Here is a 7,500-nt window from a genome sequence, read left to right as displayed (position 1 = left end):
AAGTTAATTCGTTAAACATTGATTTGATTATTGCCAAAAAACTCATATTTAACTCAATGTGTTCAATATCAAATCTCTAGTCTTGAGTAGTGCCATAGCCTCTGTACAATGGTCTTCCACTGTCTTGGGTTAGAGTACTCTTGCTTGAGGGTACACTCCGGCACACTATTGTATCTTATTTCTCTTCCTCTTGTTTTGTTAAAGTTTTTATAGTTTATATAGGAGATATCTATTTTAATGTTGTTACTCTTCCTACAATAGTTTATTTTTTCCTAGTTTCCTTTCCTCACTGGGCTATTTTCCCTATTGGAGCCCCTTGTCTTATAGCATCCTGCTTTTCCAACCAGGGTTGTAGCTTAGCTACAAATAATAATAATAATAATAATAATAATAATAATTTTTTTTTCAGTCTCCTACTTCCTTCCGCTAAAAATCACTATTTTTTGTTAATATTATTTAAATTAAAACAATAATTACACAAAAGCATACCATATAAAGAAAAAAATCATTAAACTGAATGAATTGAGGTTTTGAATTTCATTTTGCATCCAATGCAGCTAAAACATTTAAAGGTTCAAAGGTTACGCATGAATGGCAGAGGCAACAGACAGGACAATGCCAAAGAGAGACTGACCATATATTGTATACATCAGATCAACACCCAAACCTCGTCTCCATCAAGATAAGCCCAGGGAGGGACAGGCAATGGTTGCTGTGAACTCAGCATTATTATACAGAACTTCCGAGGAATAATAATAATAATAATAATAATAATAATAATAATAATAATAATAACAAAACTGACCATAAGTTTAACGTAAAAGAATAAAATACCTTTTTAATATATATATATATATATATATATATATATATATATATATATATATATATATATATATATATATATATATATATATATATATATATATATATATATATATATATATATATATATATATATATATATATATATATATATATATATATATAATAACATCATTCAACAACCAAAAATTTGCCAAGGGACATTCAGGGCAATGGTCTATAAGCCTTGATCAGGGCAACAAGACAGCCACTTGACTTTAGAATCTAAAAGGCCAGGGCTTTCAATGGGTGAACGTAGAACTAAATCATTTCCACTTGAGAATATTCGCTGAATGAACCCACTATAGAGCAAGATATAAGCCAATTCTCTCTAAATAAAAGAGAAAATGCCAATACAGAACTCGACTGTTTATACAACGAAATGTCAGAAATACTCAGTTAAGAGAATACAGATAAATAAATGCTTAACTATGAAGGACATCAAGTAGGCCTAATGTTAGGCTGAGACTCCCTTGCACTCACAGTCACCCTTCTCGCATAAATCCACCAGCCTTCCAACATACACACTTTGCCAACATCCAACATATAGGCCTACATGAACACGTTCACGATCAAATCACATGCTTCTGGTGATATGTAATTTAGGTCATTCTCTCCCGTTTATCTTTAATGTCCATCTATTACCTGTCATTTATCATTATAAACACACACACATATACATACATACATACATACATATATATATATATATATATATATATATATATATATATATATATATATATATATATATATATGTCTATACTCTCTCTCTCTCTCTCTCTCTCTCTCTCTCTCTCTCTCTCTCTCTCTCTCTCTACACACACACACACACACACACACACACACACACACACACATATATATATATATATATATATATATATATATATATATATATATATATATATATATATATATATATATTGATGTATAAACAAATATCTGCATAACGTTTTAGACTTTACAAATTTCTAGCAGTGCGTTTGATAATGCCTTTCTCCGCTCACGTGCAAATCATAATGGAAAAATATTACTGCCCTCACGCATTAGTTATAAGAGAGAAAGAGGGTGATTAGAAATAAAATATTTCAGTGCTGAAACATTCAACTGAATGTCCACATCCTTTCAATGAGACTATATATATATATATATATATATATATATATATATATATATATATATATATATATATATATATATATATATATATATATAAACAAACAAATGCAGCCGTTTCTAATCCACAGCAGAGCAAAGGCCTCAGACACGCCCTTAGTCTGGGGTTTGGCCACTTCCATCACCACGCCACCCACAGAGGATTGGTGATAGTGGGAGACCTAAGTTTGATCGCTCACAGCAAACCAACCAAGTATGAGTGACCCTGACTAGTACAGTTTTGCTGATCATGGCGATATGCAAACCATCTCACCACGTTTATCCCCACCCAGAAAACACACACACACACACACACACACACACACACACACACACACACACACACACATCAGCCAGCCGTTACTAGTCCACTGCAGAACAAAAGCCTCATACATGTCCTTCCTTATATATATATATATATATATATATATATATATATATATATATATATATATATATATATATATATATATATATATATATATGTGTGTGTGTGTGTGTGTGTGTGTGTGTGTGTAAAAATGAATAAATTTTAATAATGTCAAATAGGCCTATATCCTTATACTATCATATGAAAAAACAAACATCAACTGGAAAGAGGCTCACAGAAGACGCAAGGTGCACACCTCTTCATTTTCATTCCTTTTGTGACTCACGGAGAAACCCACGGACATGATTCAGCACATTCACCTCCGCTTGAACTGAAGGACTCCCGTTGAATCCTTCCTAAATACTAATCAGAACACCAACAGAGAGCAACATTTGGGCATATGCTGGTAATTTTCTTGTTTCCATAGAGACTTACTATATACAAATCAACCATGGTCTAGTTCAGGATGGTCCAACTGTGACCCGCGAGAGGATATTTTGTGGCTCTCCAACACTGACCTAATTATGCAGTATGATTTAATGTGTCGAAACCTTACTGGACCTAAATGATCCCTCCTGAATACTAACAAAATAAAAAATGAATAATGAAATAAAGTTAAAATCACACATTTCAGCAGAATCTCTCTCTCTCTCTCTCCAAACTATGCGTCCAATGCCAATGTTTATTTTCCTTTGACGGTAGATAGAGTAATAATAATAATAATAATAATAATAATAATAATAATAATAATAATAATAATAATAATAATAATAACAACAACAACAAATATAAATGTAGCAATAGAATAGAATGGGGATGAAGCCCCTGCTGTTTTGAATAGTTTTAACCTTGCCTCTGTTTAGCAGTCTTTCCATATTGAGTCAAAGTAAGAAAAGAAAGTGTTCTGATATGAACAGAGCATAGGCCTATGATATGAAGTGGGAAGAAGAATATTGTGTGGCATAAAATAGGTTCTGTTCTTAAGGAGTATGTTCGAAGGCATTGTGAGACATTGCCCAAAGAAAAGTATGCTCAACTGCGGGGAAAATCACGAAGTCTTATATTGAATATCTTGATGGGCAAACATCAACAGCAAAATCATGGGCTACATAACCTCTTAAAACCACAAACAGCTAGTCTTACTGCTTTTAAAAAGCTACTTTGGTGCTTATAAGAAATAGAAAATAATTTATGGGTGAGCAGTAGAATAGCACAAGAATTTGCCGAAGAAAATGTACCTGGTAGTACAAAAAAATTGAAAGCGTACAGCATTTACATGACAGCACTGATGTAAGTGACACAAGTCAGTTACTCGTGTTTGCCGGCACCATTAGCGAAGATTTTGTGGTACACGAAGAACAAGTCAAGATGCAGTCATTGAATGACGATAGCAGAGGTTCTGATATAGGCCTATAAACGTTTCACTCATATACGTGGTCAATGAATATGAAGGGTTTAAAATGTGTTCATGCATTATAACTGATAGTACAGAAGCTATGGTTGGCAGTAATATGGGGTTAGTTGGTCTTTTAAAGAAAAATGGAATGCACTGCATTCTTCACCAAGAGGCCTTATGAAGCTGACGTTATTCAACGACAGTTACGCACTTGAGAACTCCCATTTAGCCACAAATTACTGTACGGTATTGATTGTGGTATTGCCTTGTACCGGCGTTAATTACTGTACAGTATTGATTGTGGTATTGCCTTATACTGGCGTTCACTATGATATCAGGTAGTGAAACTACTAGGCGTGCGACCGTGAAAATACACAGGTCAGTAACAGAGAGAGAGAGAGAGAGAGAGAGAGAGAGAGAGAGAGAGAGAGAGAGAGAGAATTTGAATGTCTCCGCGGAAACATTTGTTCTTTGGTAGTCGTTTACCTTAAGCATTTAGAGAGTTAATGTGATCTTCTCTGACAGTCTTAGACTTATTAACCATATTATACTGATTGCTACATTCTCTGGAGGTCAATTTCCAAGTATTTGCTATTTTGTATGCAATGAAATTGCCACATTGAGTGGTGTATCTTTACAATTCCAGTTTGTATCTGTTACCTCTGGACTGACTTAGAGAGAGAGAGAGAGAGAGAGAGAGAGAGAGAGAGAGAGAGAGAGAGAGAGAGAGCAACCTCTAAGAGAATCTATTAATCAATTTTAGTGTTGTACACTAGCACACTACAGCTGGCAAAGATCCCATAAACATACAGAATAGGATGAACATTTATAGGCCTATACAGTAATGCACTGGATTGAGTTTATGAATTTAAGGTCATTCAGATCAAAGTACAACTGAATAAAACCTCTGCTATTTTCCCCGGGCTTATGATCCTGCTTTTCCAACTATGGTTGTAGCTTTGCAAGTAATAATAATAATAATAATAATAATAATAATAATAATAATAATAATAATAATTGCTCAACGAAACCGCAGTTAGCAGGAACGGAGGTAAAGGGCTGAAAACTGAGTACAGCTAAGGACACAACAACAACAACAAATGCAGCCATTTCTAATCTACTGCTGGGAAAAGACCTCAGTCATGTCAATTCATGTCTGGGATTTGCAACTTTTCATTACCACGCAGACCAGTGCTGGTTGGTGATGGTGGGAGATTTTTACCAGATCGCTCAAAGCAAAGTAATCTCGTATGGTTGGCCCTAAGTGAGCTTTGCTAATCGTGGCACCACGTTAAGATATCCCCAATCAAAAAGAGTATAGGCCTATGCACGGGGATAAGGGATGCAGTAACGATCTTCCATTAATGCCTTCAGTGAGCCCCAGTAATACACTTTAAAAAAAAAAAAATCCCATCACCCTCATATAAAAAAGAACTAAATTAGCTAAATTTTAATAAAATTGCCATCAAGTATCGTGTTGCATATTTCATTTTAGATTGGATAAAAATAATGTAACATTAAAGGAAAACTAAAATTTTCAGAGCAAAGAATAAATTGGCACACGAACACATACTTGTGTGCGCGTGTGTGTATGTGTATATATACACATTAACTATATATATATATATATATATATATATATATATATATATATATATATATATATATATATATATATATATATATATATATATATATATACATATATATGAGATAGTAAGTGCAATTTCCCTTTAAATAAGAAAATATTATCCCAGATGCAGATATATAATCGTAGGCAAAATCAATGTCAAAATAAAATAAACTTTCTAAAATTATAAATAGTATCGTAATTTGATAAACTATAGATATACTACTAGGCCTAACGGGTGAGATATCCTAATTACAACCTACCTCAGAAATTTTCTTCCTGGAAATTAAACAAAATCAATATGATGTCGACTAAATATTTAATATTATATATATATATATATATATATATATATATATATATATATATATATATATATATATATATATATAATTCCTCAGTGCGCAGTAAAATTTAAAGAGTAACCAATCTAAAATACTAATTCAAATTAAAATATTACTTTGAACTCAATATGACTTCAAAATAAATTCTGTAATTCAACAAGTTTGTGCCACTTTTGTAACTAAATATGGGAATTGACAGGTCAAAGAGATGGAAATTGACAGGTCAAAGATGGAAACTGACAGGTCAAAAGGTGGAAATTGACAGGTCATACGGTGGAAATTGACAGGTCAAAGATGGAAATTGACAGGTCAAAGATAGAAACTGACAGGTGAAAGATAGAAACTGACAGGTCAAAGAGATGGAAATTGACAGGTCAAAGATGGAAACTGACAGGTCAAAAGGTGGAAATTGACAGGTCATACGGTGGAAATTGACAGGTCAAAGATGGAAATTGACAGGTCAAAGATAGAAACTGACAGGTGAAAGATAGAAACTGACAGGTCAAAGAGATGGAAATTGACAGGTCACAGATAGAAACTGACAGGTCAAAAGGTGGAAATTGACAGGTCAAAAGGTGGAAATTGAAAAGTCAAACGGTGGAAATTGACAGGTCAAAGATGGAAATTGTCACGTCAAAGATGGAAAATGACAGGTTAAAGATGGAAATTGTCACGTCAAAGATGGAAAATGACAGGTTAAAGATGGAAAATGACAGGTCAAAGATGGAAACTGACAGGTCAAAGATGGAAACTGACAGGTCAAAGATGGAAACTGACAGGTCAAAGATGGAAACTGACAGGTCAAAGATGGAAACTGACAGGTCAAAGATGGAAACTGACAGGTCAAAGATGGAAACTGACAGGTTAACAGATTCATGGAGAAACGAGTCATTAAAATTACGTAACAACGATTACGTCATTATACTACACGCATTGGTGACACCATGCCCCGAGTAAAACATTTTTTGATCTTCATTTATATATGACGTATCTATTTTGACGTTGTTATTGTTTTTTAAGAATGATTTATTGTTAATTTGTTCTCATCATTTATTTATTTCCTTATTTCCTTTCCTCACTGGGCTATTTTTCCCTATTGGAGCCCAGGAGCTTATAGCATCTTGCTTTACCAACTAGAGTTGTAGCTTGGCTAGTAATGATAATAATAATAATTAACAATATTATCGTTAATATCATTATTACTAGCTAAGCTATAACCCTATTTGGAAAAGCAGGATGCGGCCCAAGGGCTCCAACAGGGAAAAATAGCCCAGTGATTTAAGAAAACAAGGAAATAAATAAACTATATAAGAAGCAATGAACAATTAAAATAGAATATTTTAAGGACAGTAACAATTAACACCAAACTGGGCATAGTTCATGTTACAAAAGATAATAGGGCATATGACCACACTTACACAATAGTGACATCACTAATGAATAAAAAGGAAGACCAGTTTCCGTCAAAGCCTTGTGACTTAATTAGATTGTTCAACGAATGTCTCGTGATAATTACAACGCATTATAGATACGACAGAACTGATATTTTCTTTCACGTATAAGTGTTTAGATGGGTAAGTCTTTCTGTATAATATGAGCATTAAATATTAATCTTTCCTATTTTGGCACACCTCAAAACACCTGAAAACCGCCTAGGATACCAGATTTTCGCTGGAGTATATATTCGCGAAATCGTAATCACTATAACGTCAATTTAGATTTGGTAATGCCTTTTTAT

The 7,500-nt window shown here is 33.4% G+C and overlaps 1 protein-coding gene across 1 annotated transcript in view; it reads right to left on the bottom strand.

Moving 5' to 3' along the window:
- ATP8B (ATPase phospholipid transporting 8B) overlaps positions 1–7,500 on the bottom strand; it is a 753,209-nt gene that overhangs the window by 745,171 nt on the left and 538 nt on the right. The window lies entirely within an intron of this gene.

This window comes from Palaemon carinicauda, chromosome 18 (genome assembly GCF_036898095.1).
Source record: "Palaemon carinicauda isolate YSFRI2023 chromosome 18, ASM3689809v2, whole genome shotgun sequence".
In the NCBI taxonomy this organism is placed as follows: Eukaryota; Metazoa; Arthropoda; class Malacostraca; order Decapoda; family Palaemonidae; genus Palaemon; species Palaemon carinicauda.
This window is presented reverse-complemented; position numbering and strand designations above follow the sequence as displayed.